This window comes from Heptranchias perlo, chromosome 27, assembly GCF_035084215.1.
Source record: "Heptranchias perlo isolate sHepPer1 chromosome 27, sHepPer1.hap1, whole genome shotgun sequence".
NCBI lineage: Eukaryota > Metazoa > Chordata > Chondrichthyes > Hexanchiformes > Hexanchidae > Heptranchias > Heptranchias perlo.
In genome coordinates this window covers 618,496-641,160 of record NC_090351.1, presented here as the reverse complement: position 1 = coordinate 641,160, position 22,665 = coordinate 618,496, and the positions used below count along the sequence as shown (strand labels likewise).

At 39.6% G+C, this 22,665-nt stretch overlaps 1 protein-coding gene across 1 annotated transcript in view; it reads left to right on the top strand.

The window, feature by feature from the left end:
• LOC137344317 (FYVE, RhoGEF and PH domain-containing protein 2-like) overlaps positions 1-22,665 on the top strand; it is a 590,021-nt gene that overhangs the window by 324,211 nt on the left and 243,145 nt on the right. The window lies entirely within an intron of this gene.

The window sequence follows — 22,665 nt, the reverse complement described above, 5'->3', positions numbered from 1 at the left end:
TCTATCTATCACTCTCTCTGTGTATCACTGATCTATCTATCACTCCCTGTGTAACACTGATCTATCTATCACTCTCTCTGTGTAACACTGATCTATCTATCACTCTCTGTGTATCACTGATCTATCTATCACTCTCTGTGTAACACTGATCTATCTATCAATCTCTGTGTATCACTGATCTATCTATCACTCTCTGTGTAACACTGATCTATCTATCACTCTCTGTGTATCACTGATCTATCTATCACTCTCTCTGTATCACTGATCTATCTATCACTCTCTCTGTGTATCACTGATCTATCTATCACTCTCTGTAGAACACTGATCTATCAATCACTCCCTTTGCATCACTGATCTATCTTTCACTCTCTCTGTGTAACACTGATCTATCTATCACTCCCTGTGTAACACTGATCTATCTATCACTCTCTCTGTGTAACACTGATCTATCTATCACTCTCTGTGCAACACTGATCTATCTATCACTCCCTGTGTAACACTGATCTATCTATCACTCTCTCTGTGTAACACTGATCTATCTATCACTCCCTGTGTAACACTGATCTATCTATCACTCTCTCTGTGTATCACTGATCTATCTATCACTCTCTGTGTAACACTGATCTATCTATCACTCCCTGTGTAACACTGATCTATCCATCACTCTCTGTGTAACACTGATCTATCTATCACTCCCTGTGCATCACTGATCTATCTATCACTCTCTGTGTAACACTGATCTATCTGTCACTCTCTGTGTAACACTGATCTATCTGTCACTCTCTGTGTAACACTGATCTATCTATCACTCTCTCTGTGTAACACTGATCTATCTATCACTCTCTGTGTATCACTGATCTATCTATCACTCTCTCTGTGTAACACTGATCTATCTATCACTCTCTCTGTGTAACACTGATCTATCTATCACTCTCTCTGTGTAACACTGATCTATCTATCACTCTCTCTGTGTAACACTGATCTATCTATCACTCTCTCTGTGTAACACTGATCTATCTATCACTCTCTCTGTGTAACACTGATCTATCTATCACTCTCTCTGTGTAACACTGATCTATCTATCACTCTCTCTGTGTATCACTGATCTATCTATCACTCTCTCTGTATCACTGATCTATCTATCACTCTCTGTGTAACACTGATCTATCTATCACTCCCTGTGTAACACTGATCTATCTATCACTCCCTGTGTAACACTGATCTATCTATCACTCCCTGTGTAACACTGATCTATCTATCACTCCCTGTGTAACACTGATCTATCTATCACTCTCTCTGTGTATCACTGATCTATCTATCACTCTCTGTGTAACACTGATCTATCTATCACTCCCTGTGTAACACTGATCTATCTATCACTCTCTGTGTCACACTGATCTATCTATCACTCCCTGTGCATCACTGATCTATCTATCACTCTCTGTGTAACACTGATCTATCTATCACTCTCTGTGTAACACTGATCGATCTGTCAATCTCTGTGTAACACTGATCTATCTATCACTCTCTCTGTGTAACACTGATCTATCTATCACTCTCTGTGTATCACTGATCTATCTATCACTCTCTCTGTGTAACACTGATCGATCTATCACTCTCTGTGTATCACTGATCTATCTATCACTCTCTCTGTATCACTGATCTATCTATCACTCTCTCTGTATCACTGATCTATCTATCACTCCCTGTGCAACACTGATCTATCATTCACTCTCTCTGTGTATCACTGATCTATCTATCACTCCCTGTGTAACACTGATCTATCTATCACTCCCTGTGTAACACTGATCTATCTATCACTCCCTGTGTAACACTGATCTATCTATCACTCCCTGTGTAACACTGATCTATCTATCACTCTCTCTGTGTATCACTGATCTATCTATCACTCTCTGTGTAACACTGATCTATCTATCACTCCCTGTGTAACACTGATCTATCTATCACTCTCTGTGTCACACTGATCTATCTGTCACTCCCTGTGCATCACTGATCTATCTATCACTCTCTGTGTAACACTGATCTATCTATCACTCTCTGTGTAACACTGATCTATCTGTCAATCTCTGTGCAACACTGATCTATCTATCACTCTCTCTGTGTAACACTGATCTATCTATCACTCTCTGTGTATCACTGATCTATCTATCACTCTCTCTGTGTAACACTGATCGATCTATCACTCTCTCTGTGTAACACTGATCTATCTATCACTCTCTGTTTATCACTGATCTATCTATCACTCTCTCTGTGTATCACTGATCTATCTATCACTCTCTCTGTGGAACACTGATCGATCCACCACTCTCTCTGTATCACTGATCTATCCATCACTCTCTGTGTATCACTGATCTATCTATCACTCTCTCTGTATCACTGATCTATCTATCACACTCTCTGTGTAACACTGATCTATCTGTCACTCCCTGTGCAACACTGATCTATCTATCACTCTCTCTGTGTATCACTGATCTATCTATCACTCCCTGTGTAACACTGATCTATCTATCACTCTCTCTGTGTAACACTGATCTATCTATCACTCTCTGTGTATCACTGATCTATCTATCACTCTCTGTGTAACACTGATCTATCTATCAATCTCTGTGTATCACTGATCTATCTATCACTCTCTGTGTAACACTGATCTATCTATCAATCTCTGTGTATCACTGATCTATCTATCACTCCCTGTGTAACACTGATCTATCTGTCACTCTCTCTGTGTATCACTGATCTATCTATCACTCTCTGTGTAACACTGATCTATCTATCACTCCCTGTGTAACACTGATCTATCTATCACTCTCTGTGTAACACTGATCTATCTATCACTCCCTGTGCATCACTGATCTATCTATCACTCTCTGTGTAACACTGATCTATCTATCACTCTCTGTGTAACACTGATCTATCTGTCACTCTCTGTGTAACACTGATCTATCTATCACTCTCTCTGTGTAACACTGATCTATCTATCACTCTCTGTGTAACACTGATCGATCTATCACTCTCTCTGTGTAACACTGATCTATCTATCACTCTCTCTGTGTAACACTGATCTATCTATCACTCTCTCTGTGTAACACTGATCTATCTATCACTCTCTCTGTGTAACACTGATCTATCTATCACTCTCTCTGTGTAACACTGATCTATCTATCACTCTCTCTGTGTAACACTGATCTATCTATCACTCTCTCTGTGTATCACTGATCTATCTATCACTCTCTCTGTATCACTGATCTATCTATCACTCTCTGTGTAACACTGATCTATCTATCACTCCCTGTGTAACACTGATCTATCTATCACTCCCTGTGTAACACTGATCTATCTATCACTCCCTGTGTAACACTGATCTATCTATCACTCCCTGTGTAACACTGATCTATCTATCACTCTCTCTGTGTATCACTGATCTATCTATCACTCTCTGTGTAACACTGATCTATCTATCACTCCCTGTGTAACACTGATCTATCTATCACTCTCTGTGTCACACTGATCTATCTATCACTCCCTGTGCATCACTGATCTATCTATCACTCTCTGTGTAACACTGATCTATCTATCACTCTCTGTGTAACACTGATCGATCTGTCAATCTCTGTGTAACACTGATCTATCTATCACTCTCTCTGTGTCACACTGATCTATCTATCACTCTCTGTGTATCACTGATCTATCTATCACTCTCTCTGTGTAACACTGATCGATCTATCACTCTCTGTGTATCACTGATCTATCTATCACTCTCTCTGTATCACTGATCTATCTATCACTCTCTCTGTATCACTGATCTATCTATCACTCTCTGTTTATCACTGATCTATCCATCACTCTCTCTGTGTATCACTGATCTATCTATCACTCTCTCTGTGGAACACTGATCGATCTATCACTCTCTCTGTATCACTGATCTATCTATCACTCTCTGTGTATCACTGATCTATCTATCACTCTCTCTGTATCACTGATCTATCTATCACACTCTCTGTGTAACACTGATCTATCTATCACTCCCTGTGCAACACTGATCTATCTATCACTCTCTCTGTGTATCACTGATCTATCTATCACTCCCTGTGTAACACTGATCTATCTATCACTCCCTGTGTAACACTGATCTATCTATCACTCCCTGTGTAACACTGATCTATCTATCACTCCCTGTGTAACACTGATCTATCTATCACTCCCTGTGTAACACTGATCTATCTATCACTCTCTCTGTGTATCACTGATCTATCTATCACTCTCTGTGTGACACTGATCTATCTATCACTCCCTGTGTAACACTGATCTATCTATCACTCTCTGTGTCACACTGATCTATCTATCACTCCCTGTGCATCACTGATCTATCTATCACTCTCTGTGTAACACTGATCTATCTATCACTCTCTGTGTAACACTGATCTATCTGTCAATCTCTGTGCAACACTGATCTATCTATCACTCTCTCTGTGTAACACTGATCTATCTATCACTCTCTGTGTATCACTGATCTATCTATCACTCTCTGTGTAACACTGATCTATCTATCACTCTCTCTGTGTAACACTGATCGATCTATCACTCTCTCTGTGTAACACTGATCTATCTATCACTCTCTGTTTATCACTGATCTATCTATCACTCTCTCTGTGTATCACTGATCTATCTATCACTCTCTCTGTGGAACACTGATCGATCCACCACTCTCTCTCTATCACTGATCTATCCATCACTCTCTGTGTATCACTGATCTATCTATCACTCTCTCTGTATCACTGATCTATCTATCACACTCTCTGTGCAACACTGATCTATCTGTCACTCCCTGTGCAACACTGATCTATCTATCACTCTCTCTGTGTATCACTGATCTATCTATCACTCCCTGTGTAACACTGATCTATCTATCACTCTCTCTGTGTATCACTGATCTATCTATCACTCCCTGTGTAACACTGATCTATCTATCACTCTCTCTGTGTAACACTGATCTATCTATCACTCTCTCTGTGTATCACTGATCTATCTATCACTCCCTGTGTAACACTGATCTATCTATCACTCTCTCTGTGTAACACTGATCTATCTATCACTCTCTCTGTGTAACACTGATCTATCTATCACTCTCTCTGTGTATCACTGATCTATCTATCACTCCCTGTGTAACACTGATCTATCTATCACTCTCTCTGTGTAACACTGATCTATCTATCACTCTCTCTGTGGAACACTGATCTATCTATCACTCTCTCTGTGGAACACTGATCGATCCACCACTCTCTCTGTATCACTGATCTATCCATCACTCTCTGTGTATCACTGATCTATCTATCACTCCCTGTGTAACACTGATCTATCTATCACTCTCTCTGTGTAAAACTGATCTATCTATCACTCTCTGTGTAACACTGATCTATCTATCACTCCCTGTGTAACACTGATCTATCTATCAATCTCTGTGTATCACTGATCTATCTCTCACTCTCTGTGTGACACTGATCTATCTATCACTCTCTGTGTATCACTGATCTATCTATCACTCTCTCTGTATCACTGATCTATCTATCACTCTCTCTGTGTATCACTGATCTATCTATCACTCCCTGTGTAACACTGATCTATCTATCACTCTCTCTGTGTCACACTGATCTATCTATCACTCTCTGTAGAACACTGATCTATCAATCACTCCCTGTGTATCACTGATCTATCTTTCACTCTTTCTGTGTAACACTGATCTTTCTATCACTCCCTGTGTAACACTGATCTATCTATCACTCTCTCTGTGTAACACTGATCTATCTATCACTCTCTCTGTGTAACACTGATCTATCTATCACTCTCTGTGTATCACTGATCTATCTATCACTCTCTCTGTGTAACACTGATCTATCTATCACTCTCTGTGTATCACTGATCTATCTATCACTCTCTCTGTATCACTGATCTATCTATCACTCTCTCTGTATCACTGATCTATCTATCACTCTCTGTTTATCACTGATCTATCTATCACTCTCTCTGTGTATCACTGATCTATCTATCACTCTCTCTGTGGAACACTGATCGATCTATCACTCTCTCTGTATCACTGATCTATCTATCACTCTCTGTGTATCACTGATCTATCTATCACTCTCTCTGTATCACTGATCTATCTATCACACTCTCTGTGTAACACTGATCTATCTATCACTCCCTGTGCAACACTGATCTATCTATCACTCTCTCTGTGTATCACTGATCTATCTATCACTCCCTGTGGAACACTGATCTATCTATCACTCTCTCTGTGTAACACTGATCTATCTATCACTCTCTCTGTGTAACACTGATCTATCTATCACTCTCTCTGTGTAACACTGATCTATCTATCACTCTCTCTGTGTAACACTGATCTATCTATCACTCGCTCTGTGTAACACTGATCTATCTATCACTCTCTCTGTGTAACACTGATCTATCCATCACTCTCTCTGTGTAACACTGATCTATCTATCACTCTCTCTGTGTATCACTGATCTATCTATCACTCTCTCTGTAACACTGATCTATCTGTCACTCCCTGTGTAACACTGATCTATCTATCATTCCCTGTGTAACACTGATCTATCTATCACTCCCTGTGTAACACTGATCTATCCATCACTCTCTGTGTATCACTGATCTATCTATCACTCTCTATGTAACACTGATCTATCTATCACTCTCTGTGTATCACTGATCTATCTATCACTCTCTGTGTAACACTGATCTATCTATCACTCTCTGTGTATCACTGATCTATCTATCACTCCCTGTGTAACACTGATCTATCTATCACTCCCTGTGTAACACTGATCTATCTATCACTCTCTCTGTGTAACACTGATCTATCTATCACTCCTTGTGTAACATTGATCTATCTATCACTCTCTCTGTGTATCACTGATCTATCTATCACTCTCTGTGTAACACTGATCTATCTATCACTCCCTGTGTAACACTGATCTATCTATCACTCTCTGTGTAACACTGATCTATCTATCACTCCCTGTGCATCACAGATCTATCTATCACTCTCTGTGTAACACTGATCTATCTATCACTCTCTCTGTGTAACACTGATCTATCTATCACTCTCTGTGTAACACTGATCTATCTATCACTCTCTCTGTGTAACACTGATCTATCTATCACTCTCTCTGTGTAACACTGATCTATCTATCACTCTCTCTGTGTAACACTGATCTATCTATCACTCTCTCTGTGTAACACTGATCTATCTATCACTCTCTCTGTGTCACACTGATCGATCTATCACTCTCTCTGTGTATCACTGATCTATCTATCACTCTCTCTGTATCACTGATCTATCTATCACTCTCTCTGTGTAACACTGATCTATCTATCACTCTCTGTGTATCACTGATCTATCTATCACTCTCTATGTGTAACACTGATCTATCTATCACTCTCTCTGTGTATCACTGATCTATCTATCACTCCCTGTGTAACACTGATCTATCTATCACTCTCTCTGTGTAACACTGATCTATCTATCACTCTCTGTGTAACACTGATCTATCTATCACTCCCTGTGTAACTCTGATCTATCTATCACTCTCTCTGTGTAACACTGATCTATCTATCACTCTCCGTGTAACACTGATCTATCTATCACTCCCTGTGTAACACTGATCTATCTATCACTCTCTCTGTGTAACACTGATCTATCTATCACTCCCTGTGTCACACTGATCTATCTATCACTCTCTCTGTGTATCACTGATCCATCTATCACTCTCTCTGTGTATCACTGATCTATCTATCACTCTCTGTGTAACACTGATCCATCTATCACTCTCTCTGTGTATCACTGATCTATCTATCACTCTCTGTGTGTCACTGATCTTTCTATCACTCTCTCTGTATCACTGATCTATCTATCACTCTCTCTGTGTAACACTGATCTATCTATCACTCCCTGTGTAACACTGATCTATCTATCACTCTCTCTGTGTATCACTGATCTATCTATCACTCCCTGTGTAACACTGATCTATCTATCACTCTCTGTGTAACACTGATCGATCTATCACTCCCTGTGTAACACTGATCGATCTATCACTCTCTCTGTGTATCACTGATCTATCTATCACTCCCTGTGTAACACTGATTTATCTATCACTCTCTGTGTATCACTGATCTATCCATCACTCTCTGTGTAACACTGATCTATCTATCACTCCCTGTGTAACACTGATCTATCTATCACTCCCTGTGTAACACTGATCTATCTATCACTCTCTGTGTATCACTGATCTATCTATCACTCTCTCTGTGTAACACTGATCTATCTATCACTCTCTCTGTGTAACACTGATCTATCTATCACTCTCTGTGTAACACTGATCTATCTATCACTCTCTCTGTATCACTGATCTATCTATCACTCTCTCTGTGTAACACTGATCTATCTATCACTCTCTCTGTGTATCACTGATCTATCTAGCACTCTCTCTGTATCACTGATCTATCTATCACTCTCTGTGTAACACTGATCTATCTATCACTCCCTGTGTAACACTGATCTATCTATCACTCCCTGTGTAACACTGATCTATCTATCACTCCCTGTGTAACACTGATCTATCTATCACTCTCTGTGTATCACTGATCTATCTGTCACTCTCTGTGTAACACTGATCTATCTATCACTCTCTGTGTATCACTGATCTATCTATCACTCTCTGTGTAACACTGATCTATCTATCACTCTCTGTGTATCACTGATCTATCTATCACTCCCTGTGTAACACTGATCTATCTATCACTCTCTCTGTGTATCACTGATCTATCTATCACTCTCTCTGTGTAACACTGATCTATCTATCACTCTCTGTGTATCACTGATCTATCTATCACTCTCTCTGTGTAACACTGATCTATCTATCACTCTCTCTGTGTATTACTGATCTATCTATCACTCCCTGTGTAACACTGATCTATATATCACTCTCTCTGTGTCACACTGATCTATCTATCACTCTCTGTGTAACACTGATCTATCAATCACTCACTGTGTATCACTGATCTATCTATCACTCTCTCTGTGTAACACTGATCTATCTATCACTCCCTGTGTAACACTGATCTATCTATCACTCTCTCTGTGTAACACTGATCTATCTATCACTCTCTGTGTAACACTGATCTATCTATCACTCCCTGTGTAACACTGATCTATCCATCACTCTCTCTGTGTAACACTGATCTATCTATCACTCCTTGTGTAACATTGATCTATCTATCACTCTCTCTGTGTATCACTGATCTATCTATCACTCTCTGTGTAACACTGATCTATCTATCACTCCCTGTGTAACACTGATCTATCTATCACTCTCTGTGTAACACTGATCTATCTATCACTCCCTGTGCATCACTGATCTATCTATCACTCTCTGTGTAACACTGATCTATCTATCACTCTCTCTGTGTAACACTGATCTATCTATCACTCTCTGTGTAACACTGATCTATCTATCACTCTCTCTGTGTAACACTGATCTATCTATCACTCTCTCTGTGTAACACTGATCGATCTATCACTCTCTCTGTGTATCACTGATCTATCTATCACTCTCTCTGTATCACTGATCTATCTATCACTCTCTCTGTGTAACACTGATCTATCTATCACTCTCTGTGTATCACTGATCTATCTATCACTCTCTCTGTGTAACACTGATCTATCTATCACTCTCTCTGTGTATCACTGATCTATCTATCACTCCCTGTGTAACACTGATCTATCTATCACTCTCTCTGTGTAACACTGATCTATCTATCACTCTCTGTGTAACACTGATCTATCTATCACTCCCTGTGTAACACTGATCTATCTATCACTCTCTCTGTGTAACACTGATCTATCTATCACTCTCTGTGTAACACTGATCTATCTATCACTCCCTGTGTAACACTGATCTATCTATCACTCTCTCTGTGTAATACTGATCCATCTATCACTCCCTGTGTAACACTGATCTATCTATCACTCTCTCTGTGTATCACTGATCCATCTATCACTCTCTGTGTAACACTGATCTATCTATCACTCTCTCTGTGTATCACTGATCTATCTATCACTCTCTCTGTATCACTGATCTATCTATCACTCTCTCTGTGTAACACTGATCTATCTATCACTCCCTGTGTAACACTGATCTATCTATCACTCTCTCTGTGTAATACTGATCCATCTATCACTCCCTGTGTAACACTGATCTATCTATCACTCTCTCTGTGTATCACTGATCCATCTATCACTCTCTGTGTAACACTGATCTATCTATCACTCTCTCTGTGTATCACTGATCTATCTATCACTCTCTCTGTATCACTGATCTATCTATCACTCTCTCTGTGTATCACTGATCTATCTATCACTCCTTGTGTAACATTGATCTATCTATCACTCTCTCTGTGTATCACTGATCTATCTATCACTCTCTGTGTAACACTGATCTATCTATCACTCCCTGTGTAACACTGATCTATCTATCACTCTCTGTGTAACACTGATCTATCTATCACTCCCTGTGCATCACTGATCTATCTATCACTCTCTGTGTAACACTGATCTATCTATCACTCTCTCTGTGTAACACTGATCTATCTATCACTCTCTGTGTAACACTGATCTATCTATCACTCTCTCTGTGTAACACTGATCTATCTATCACTCTCTCTGTGTAACACTGATCGATCTATCACTCTCTCTGTGTATCACTGATCTATCTATCACTCTCTCTGTATCACTGATCTATCTATCACTCCTTGTGTAACATTGATCTATCTATCACTCTCTCTGTGTATCACTGATCTATCTATCACTCTCTCTGTGTAACACTGATCTATCTATCACTCCTTGTGTAACATTGATCTATCTATCACTCTCTCTGTGTATCACTGATCTATCTGTCACTCTCTGTGTAACACTGATCTATCTATCACTCCCTGTGTAACACTGATCTATCTATCACTCTCTGTGTAACACTGATCTATCTATCACTCCCTGTGCATCACTGATCTATCTATCACTCTCTGTGTAACACTGATCTATCTATCACTCTCTCTGTGTAACACTGATCTATCTATCACTCTCTGTGTAACACTGATCTATCTATCACTCTCTCTGTGTAACACTGATCTATCTATCACTCTCTCTGTGTAACACTGATCGATCTATCACTCTCTCTGTGTATCACTGATCTATCTATCACTCTCTGTGTATCACTGATCTATCTATCACTCTCTCTGTGTAACACTGATCTATCTATCACTCTCTCTGTGTATCACTGATCTATCTATCACTCCCTGTGTAACACTGATCTATCTATCACTCTCTCTGTGTAACACTGATCTATCTATCACTCTCTGTGTAACACTGATCTATCTATCACTCCCTGTGTAACACTGATCTATCTATCACTCTCTCTGTGTAACACTGATCTATCTATCACTCTCTGTGTAACACTGATCTATCTATCACTCCCTGTGTAACACTGATCTATCTATCACTCTCTCTGTGTAATACTGATCCATCTATCACTCCCTGTGTAACACTGATCTATCTATCACTCTCTCTGTGTATCACTGATCCATCTATCACTCTCTGTGTAACACTGATCTATCTATCACTCTCTCTGTGTATCACTGATCTATCTATCACTCTCTCTGTATCACTGATCTATCTATCACTCTCTCTGTGTAACACTGATCTATCTATCACTCCCTGTGTAACACTGATCTATCTATCACTCTCTCTGTGTATCACTGATCTATCTATCACTCCCTGTGTAACACTGATTTATCTATCACTCTCTGTGTATCACTGATCTATCCATCACTCTCTGTGTAACACTGATCTATCTATCACTCCCCTAGTAACACTGATCTATCTATCACTCCCTGTGTAACACTGATCTATCTATCACTCTCTGTGTATCACTGATCTATCTCTCACTCTCTCTGTGTAACACTGATCTATCTATCACTCTCTCTGTGTAACACTGATCTATCTATCACTCTCTGTGTATCACTGATCTATCTATCACTCTCTCTGTGTAACACTGATCTATCTATCACTCTCTGTGTATCACTGATCTATCTATCACTCTCTGTGTATCACTGATCTATCTATCACTCTCTCTGTGTAACAGTGATCTATCTATCACTCTCTCTGTGTAACACTGATCTATCTATCACTCTCTCTGTGTAACACTGATCTATCTATCACTCTCTCGGTGTAACACTGATCTATCGATCACTCCCTGTGTAACACTGATCTATCTGTCACTCTCTCTGTGTAACACTGATCTATCTATCACTCTCTCTGTGTAACACTGATCTATCTATCACTCTCTCTGTGTAACACTGATCTATCTATCACTCTCTCTGTGTAACACTGATCTATCTATCACTCTCTCTGTGTAACACTGATCTATCTATCACTCTCTCTGTGTAACACTGATCTATCTATCACTCTCTCTGTGTAACACTGATCTATCTATCACTCTCTCTGTGTATCACTGATCTATCTATCACTCTCTGTGTATCACTGATCTATCTATCACTCTCTGTGTAACACTGATCTATCTATCACTCCCTGTGTAACACTGATCTATCTATCACTCCCTGTGTAACACTGATCTATCTATCACTCCCTGTGTAACACTGATCTATCTATCACTCTCTCTGTGTATCACTGATCTATCTATCACTCTCTGTGTAACACTGATCTATCTATCACTCCCTGTGTAACACTGATCTATCTATCACTCTCTGTGTAACACTGATCTATCTATCACTCCCTGTGCATCACTGATCGATCTATCACTCTCTGTGTAACACTGATCTATCTATCACTCTCTCTGTGTAACACTGATCTATCTATCACTCTCTGTGTAACACTGATCTATCTATCACTCTCTCTGTGTAACACTGATCTATCTATCACTCTCTCTGTGTAACACTGATCGATCTATCACTCTCTCTGTGTATCACTGATCTATCTATCACTCTCTCTGTATCACTGATCTATCTATCACTCTCTCTGTGTAACACTGATCTATCTATCACTCTCTGTGTATCACTGATCTATCTATCACTCTCTCTGTGTAACACTGATCTATCTATCACTCTCTCTGTGTATCACTGATCTATCTATCACTCCCTGTGTCACACTGATCTATCTATCACTCTCTCTGTGTAACACTGATCTATCTATCACTCTCTGTGTAACACTGATCTATCTATCACTCCCTGTGTAACACTGATCTATCTGTCACTCTCTCTGTGTAACACTGATCTATCTATCACTCTCTGTGTAACACTGATCTATCTATCACTCCCTGTGTAACACTGATCTATCTATCACTCTCTCTGTGTAACACTGATCCATCTATCACTCCCTGTGTAACACTGATCTATCTATCACTCTCTCTGTGTAACACTGATCTATCTATCACTCTCTGTGTAACACTGATCTATCTATCACTCTCTCTGTGTAACACTGATCTATCTATCACTCTCTCTGTGTAACACTGATCGATCTATCACTCTCTCTGTGTATCACTGATCTATCTATCACTCTCTCTGTATCACTGATCTATCTATCACTCTCTCTGTGTAACACTGATCTATCTATCACTCTCGGTGTATCACTGATCTATCTATCACTCTCTCTGTGTAACACTGATCTATCTATCACTCTCTCTGTGTATCACTGATCTATCTATCACTCCCTGTGTAACACTGATCTATCTATCACTCTCTCTGTGTAACACTGATCTATCTATCACTCTCTGTGTAACACTGATCTATCTATCACTCCCTGTGTAACACTGATCTATCTATCACTCTCTCTGTGTAACACTGATCTATCTATCACTCTCTGTGTAACACTGATCTATCTATCACTCCCTGTGTAACACTGATCTATCTATCACTCTCTCTGTGTAACACTGATCCATCTATCACTCCCTGTGTAACACTGATCTATCTATCACTCTCTCTGTGTATCACTGATCCATCTATCACTCTCTGTGTAACACTGATCTATCTATCACTCTCTCTGTGTATCACTGATCTATCTATCACTCTCTGTGTATCACTGATCTATCTATCACTCTCTCTGTATCACTGATCTATCTATCACTCTCTCTGTGTAACACTGATCTATCTATCACTCCCTGTGTAACACTGATCTATCCATCACTCTCTCTGTGTATCACTGATCTATCTATCACTCCCTGTGTAACACTGATTTATCTATCACTCTCTGTGTATCACTGATCTATCCATCACTCTCTGTGTAACACTGATCTATCTATCACTCCCCTAGTAACACTGATCTATCTATCACTCCCTGTGTAACACTGATCTATCTATCACTCTCTGTGTATCACTGATCTATCTATCACTCTCTCTGTGTAACACTGATCTATCTATCACTCTCTCTGTGTAACACTGATCTATCTATCACTCTCTGTGTATCACTGATCTATCTATCACTCTCTCTGTGTAACACTGATCTATCTATCACTCTCTGTGTATCACTGATCTATCTATCACTCTCTGTGTATCACTGATCTATCTATCACTCTCTCTGTGTAACACTGATCTATCTATCACTCTCTCTGTGTAACACTGATCTATCTATCACTCTCTCTGTGTAACACTGATCTATCTATCACTCTCTCGGTGTAACACTGATCTATCGATCACTCCCTGTGTAACACTGATCTATCTATCACTCTCTCTGTGTAACACTGATCTATCTATCACTCTCTCTGTGTAACACTGATCTATCTATCACTCTCTCTGTGTAACACTGATCTATCTATCACTCTCTCTGTGTAACACTGATCTATCTATCACTCTCTCTGTGCAACACTGATCTATCTATCACTCTCTCTGTGTATCACTGATCTATCTATCACTCTCTGTGTATCACTGATCTATCTATCACTCTCTGTGTAACACTGATCTATCTATCACTCCCTGTGTAACACTGATCTATCTATCACTCCCTGTGTAACACTGATCTATCCATCACTCCCTGTGTAACACTGATCTATCTATCACTCACTCTGTGTATCACTGATCTATCTATCACTCTCTGTGTAACACTGATCTATCTATCACTCCCTGTGTAACACTGATCTATCTATCACTCTCTGTGTAACACTGATCTATCTATCACTCCCTGTGCATCACTGATCTATCTATCACTCTCTGTGTAACACTGATCTATCTATCACTCTCTCTGTGTAACACTGATCTATCTATCACTCTCTGTGTAACACTGATCTATCTATCACTCTCTCTGTGTAACACTGATCTATCTATCACTCTCTCTGTGTAACACTGATCGATCTATCACTCTCTCTGTGCATCACTGATCTATCTATCACTCTCTCTGTATCGCTGATCTATCTATCACTCTCTCTGTGTAACACTGATCTATCTATCACTCTCTGTGTATCACTGATCTATCTATCACTCTCTCTGTGTAACACTGATCTATCTGTCACTCTCTCTGTGTATCACTGATCTATCTATCACTCCCTGTGTAACACTGATCTATCTATCACTCTCTCTGTGTAACACTGATCTATCTATCACTCTCTGTGTAACACTGATCTATCTATCACTCCCTGTGTAACACTGATCTATCTATCACTCTCTCTGTGTAACACTGATCTATCTATCACTCTCTGTGTAACACTGATCTATCTATCACTCCCTGTGTAACACTGATCTATCTATCACTCTCTCTGTGTAACACTGATCCATCTATCACTCCCTGTGTAACACTGATCTATCTATCACTCTCTCTGTGTATCACTGATCCATCTATCACTCTCTGTGTAACACTGATCTATCTATCACTCTCTCTGTGTATCACTGATCTATCTATCACTCTGTGTGTATCATTGATCTATCTATCACTCTCTCTGTATCACTGATCTATCTATCACTCTCTCTGTATCACTGATCTATCTCTCACTCTCTCTGTGTAACACTGATCTATCTATCACTCCCTGTGTAACACTGATCTATCTATCACTCTCTCTGTGTATCACTGATCTATCTATCACTCCCTGTGTAACACTGATTTATCTATCACTCTCTGTGTATCACTGATATATCCATCACTCTCTGTGTAACACTGATCTATCTATCACTCTCTCTGTGTAACACTGATCTATCTATCACTCTCTCTGTGTAACACTGATCTATCTATCACTCTCTCTGTGTAACACTGATCTATCTATCACTCTCTCTGTGTAACACTGATCTATCTATCACTCTCTCTGTGTATCACTGATCTATCTATCACTCTCTGTGTATCACTGATCTATCTATCACTCTCTGTGTAACACTGATCCATCTATCACTCCCTGTGTAACACTGATCTATCTATCACTCCCTGTGTAACACTGATCTATCTATCACTCCCTGTGTAACACTGATCTATCTATCACTCTCTGTGTAACACTGATCTATCTATCACTCCCTGTGCATCACTGATCTATCTGTCACTCTCTGTGTAACACTGATCTATCTGTCACTCTCTGTGTAACACTGATCTATCTGTCAATCTCTGTGTAACACTGATCTATCTATCACTCTCTCTGTGTAACACTGATCTATCTATCACTCTCTGTGTATCACTGATCTATCTATCACTCTCTCTGTGTAACACTGATCTATCTATCACTCTCTGTGTATCACTGATCTATCTATCACTCTCTCTGTATCACTGATCTATCTATCACTCTCTCTGTATCACTGATCTATCTATCACTCTCTGTTTATCACTGATCTATCTATCACTCTCTCTGTGTATCACTGATCTATCTATCACTCTCTCTGTGGAACACTGATCGATCTATCACTCTCTCTGTATCACTGATCTATCTATCACTCTCTGTGTATCACTGATCTATCTATCACTCTCTCTGTATCACTGATCTATCTATCACACTCGCTGTGTAACACTGATCTATCTGTCACTCCCTGTGCAACACTGATCTATCTATCACTCTCTCTGTGTATCACTGATCTATCTATCACTCCCTGTGTAACACTGATCCATCTATCACTCTCTCTGTGTAACACTGATCTATCTATCAATCTCTGTGTATCACTGATCTATCTATCACTCTCTGTGTAACACTGATCTATCTATCACTCTCTGTGTATCACTGATCTATCTATCACTCTCTCTGTATCACTGATCTATCTATCACTCTCTCTGTGTAACACTGATCTATCTATCACTCTCTGTGTAACACTGATCTATCGATCACTCCCTGTGTAACACTGATCTATCTATTACTCTCTCTGTGTATCACTGATCTATCTATCACTCTCTCTGTGTAACACTGATCTATCTATCACTCTCTGTGTATAATTGATCTATCTATCACTCTCTCTGTGTAACACTGATCTATCTATCACTCTCTCTGTGTATCACTGATCTATCTATCACTCCCTGTGTAACACTGATCTATCTATCACTCTCTCTGTGTCACACTGATCTATCTATCACTCTCTGTATAACACTGATCTATCAATCACTCCCTGTGTATCACTGATCTATCTATCACTCTCTCTGTGTAACACTGATCTATCTATCACTCCCTGTGTAACACTGATCTATCTATCACTCTCTCTGTGTAACACTGATCTATCTATCACTCCCTGTGTAACACTGATCTATCTATCACTCTCTCTGTGTATCACTGATCTATCTATCACTCTCTGTGTAACACTGATCTATCTATCACTCCCTGTGCAACACTGATCTATCTATCACTCTCTGTGTAACACTGATCTATCTATCACTCCCTGTGCATCACTGATCTATCTATCACTCTCTGTGTAACACTGATCTATCTATCACTCTCTCTGTGTAACACTGATCTATCTGTCACTCTCTGTGTAACACTGATCTATCTATCACTCTCTCTGTATCACTGATCTATCTATCACTCTCTGTGTAACACTGATCTATCTGTCACTCTCTGTGTAACACTGATCTATCTATCACTCTCTCTGTATCACTGATCTATCTATCACTCTCTCTGTATCACTGATCTATCTATCACTCTCTCTGTATCACTGATCTATCTATCACTCTCTGTTTATCACTGATCAATCTATCACTCTCTCTGTGTATCACTGATCTATCTATCACTCTCTCTGTGGAACACTGATCGATCTATCACTCTCTCTGTATCACTGATCTATCTATCACTCTCTGTGTATCACTGATCTATCTATCACTCTCTCTGTGTCACTGATCTATCTATCACACTCTCTGTGTAACACTGATCTATCTCTCACTCCCTGTGCAACACTGATCTATCTATCACTCTCTCTGTGTATCACTGATCGATCTATCACTCCCTGTGGAACACTGATCTATCTATCACTCTCTCTGTGTAACACTGATCTATCTATCACTCTCTCTGTGTAACACTGATCTATCTATCACTCTCTCTGTGTAACACTGATCTATCTATCACTCTCTCTGTGTAACACTGATCGATCTATCACTCTCTCTGTGTATCACTGATCTATCTATCACTCTCTCTGTGTCACTGATCTATCTATCACTCTCTCTGTGTAACACTGATCTATCTATCACTCTCTGTGTATCACTGATCTATCTATCACTCTCTCTGTGTAACACTGATCTATCTATCACTCTCTCTGTGTATCACTGATGTATCTATCACTCCCTGTGTAACACTGATCTATCTATCACTCTCCCTGTGTGACACTGATCTATCCATCACTCTCTCTGTGTATCACTGATCCATCTTTCACTCTCTGTGTAACACTGATCTATCTATCACTCTCTCTGTGTATCACTGATCTATCTATCACTCTCTGTGTATCACTGATCTATCTATCACTCTCTCTGTATCACTGATCTATCTATCACTCTCTCTGTGTAACACTGATCTATCTATCACTCCCTGTGTAACACTGATCTATCTATCACTCTCTCTGTGTATCACTGATCTATCTATCACTCCCTGTGTAACACTGATCTATCTATCACTCTCTGTGTAACACTGATCTATCTATCACTCCCTGTGTAACACTGATCGATCTATCACTCTCTCTCTGTATCACTGATCTATCTATCACTCCCTGTGTAACACTGATATATCTATCACTCTCTGTGTATCACTGATCTATCTATCACTCTCTGTCTAACACTGATCTATCTATCACTCCCTGTGTAACACTGATCTATCTATCACTCCCTGTGTCACACTGATCTATCTATCACTCTCTGTGTATCACTGATCTATCTATCACTCTCTCTGTGTAACACTGATCTATCTATCACTGTCTCTGTGTAACACTGATCTATCTATCACTCTCTGTGTAACACTGATCTATCTATCACTCTCTCTGTGTATCACTGATCTATCTATCACTCTCTGTGTATCACTGATCTATCTATCACTCTCTCTGTGTATCACTGATCTATCTATCACTCTCTGTGTATCACTGATCTATCTATCACTCTCTGTGTATCACTGATCTATCTATCACTCTCTCTGTGTAACACTGATCTATCTATCACTCTCTCTGTGTAACACTGATCTATCTATCACTCTCTCTGTGTAACACTGATCTATCTATCACTCTCTCTGTGTAACACTGATCTATCTATCACTCTCTCTGTGTAACACTGATCTATCTATCACTCTCTCTGTGTAACACTGATCTATCTATCACTCTCTCTGTGTAACACTGATCTATCTATCACTCTCTCTGTGTAACACTGATCTATCTATCACTCTCTCTGTGTATCACTGATCTATCTATCACTCTCTCTGCATCACTGATCTATCTATCACTCTCTGTGTAACACTGATCTATCTATCACTCCCTGTGTAACACTGATCTATCTATCACTCCCTGTGTAACACTGATCTATCTATCACTCCCTGTGTAACACTGATCTATCTATCACTCCCTGTGTAACACTGATCTATCTATCACTCCCTGTGCATCACTGATCTATCTATCACTCTCTGTGTAACACTGATCTATCTATCACTCCCTGTGTAACACTGATCTATCTATCACTCTCTGTGTAGCACTGATCTATCTATCACTCCCTGTGTAACACTGATCTATCTATCACTCTCTGTGTAACACTGATCTATCTATCACTCCCTGTGTAACACTGATCTATCTATCACTCTCTGTGTAACACTGATCTATCTATCACTCCCTGTGTAACACTGATCTATCTATCACTCTCTGTGTAACACTGATCTATCTATCACTCCCTGTGCATCACTGATCTATCTATCACTCTCTGTGTAACACTGATCGATCTGTCACTCTCTGTGTAACACTGATCTATCTGTCAATCTCTGTGTAACACTGATCTATCTATCACACTCTCTGTGTAACACTGATCTATCTATCACTCTCTGTGTATCACTGATCTATCTATCACTCTCTCTGTGTAACACTGATCTATCTATCACTCTCTGTGTATCACTGATCTATCTATCACTCTCTCTGTATCACTGATCTATCTATCACTCTCTCTGTATCACTGATCTATCTATCACTCTCTGTTTATCACTGATCTATCTATCACTCTCTCTGTGTATCACTGATCTATCTATCACTCTCTCTGTGGAACACTGATCGATCTATCACTCTCTCTGTATCACTGATCTATCTATCACTCTCTGTGTATCACTGATCTATCTATCACTCTCTCTGTATCACTGATCTATCTATCACACTCTCTGTGTAACACTGATCTATCTATCACTCCCTGTGCAACACTGATCTATCTATCACTCTCTCTGTGTATCACTGATCTATCTATCACTCCCTGTGTAACACTGATCTATCTATCACTCTCTCTGTGTGACACTGATCTATCTATCAATCTCTGTGTATCACTGATCTATCTATCACTCTCTGTGTAACACTGATCTATCTATCACTCCCTGTGTAACACTGATCTATCTATCACTCTCTCTGTGTATCACTGATCTATCTATCACTCTCTCTGTGTAACACTGATCTATCTATCACTCTCTGTGTATAATTGATCCATCTATCACTCTCTCTGTGTAACACTGATCTATCTATCACTCTCTCTGTGTATCACTGATCTATCTATCACTCCCTGTGTAACACTGATCTATCTATCACTCTCTCTGTGTCACACTGATCTATCTATCACTCTCTGTTTTACACTGATCTATCAATCACTCCCTGTGTATCACTGATCTATCTATCACTCTCTCTGTGTAACACTGATCTATCTATCACTCCCTGTGTAACACTGATCTATCTATCACTCTCTCTGTGTAACACTGATCGATCTATCACTCTCTGTGTAACACTGATCTATCTATCACTCCCTGTGTCACACTGATCTATCTATCACTCTCTCTGTGTAACACTGATCGATCTATCACTCCCTGTGTAACACTGATCTATCTATCACTCTCTCTGTGTATCACTGATCTATCTATCACTCCCTGTGCAACACTGATCTATCTATCACTCTCTCTGTGTAACACTGATCTATCTATCACTCCCTGTGTAACACTGATCTATCTATCACTCTCTCTGTGTAACACTGATCTATCTATCACTCCCTGTGTAACACTGATCTATCTATCACTCTCTCTGTGTAACACTGATCTATCTATCACTCCCTGTGTAACACTGATCTATCTATCACTCCCTGTGTAACACTGATCTCTCTATCACTCTCTCTGTGTAACACTGATCTATCTATCACTCCCTGTGTAACACTGATCTATCTATCACTCTCTCTGTGTATCACTGATCTATCTATCACTCTCTGTGTAACACTGATCTATCTATCACTCCCTGTGTAACACTGATCTATCTATCACTCTCTGTGTAACACTGATCTATCTATCACTCCCTGTGCATCACTGATCTATCTATCACTCTCTGTGCAACACTGATCTATCTATCACTCTCTGTGTAACACTGATCTATCTGTCACTCTCTGTGTAACACTGATCTATCTATCACTCTCTCTGTGTAACACTGATCTATCTATCACTCTCTGTGTATCACTGATCTATCTATCACTCTCTCTGTGTAACACTGATCTATCTATCACTCTCTGTGTATCACTGATCGATCTATCACTCTCTCTGTATCACTGATCTATCTATCACTCTCTGTGTAACACTGATCTATCTATCACTCTCTGTGTATCACTGATCTATCTATCACTCTCTCTGTATCACTGATCTATCTATCACTCTCTCTGTGTAACACTGATCTATCTATCACTCTCTGTGTAACACTGATCTATCGATCACTCCCTGTGTAACACTGATCTATCTATCACTCTCTCTGTGTATCACTGATCTATCTATCACTCTCTCTGTGTAACACTGATCTATCTATCACTCTCTGTGTATAATTGATCTATCTATCACTCTCTGTGTAACACTGATCTATCTATCACTCTCTCTGTGTATCACTGATCTATCTATCACTCCCTGTGTTACACTGATCTATCTATCACTCTCTCTGTGT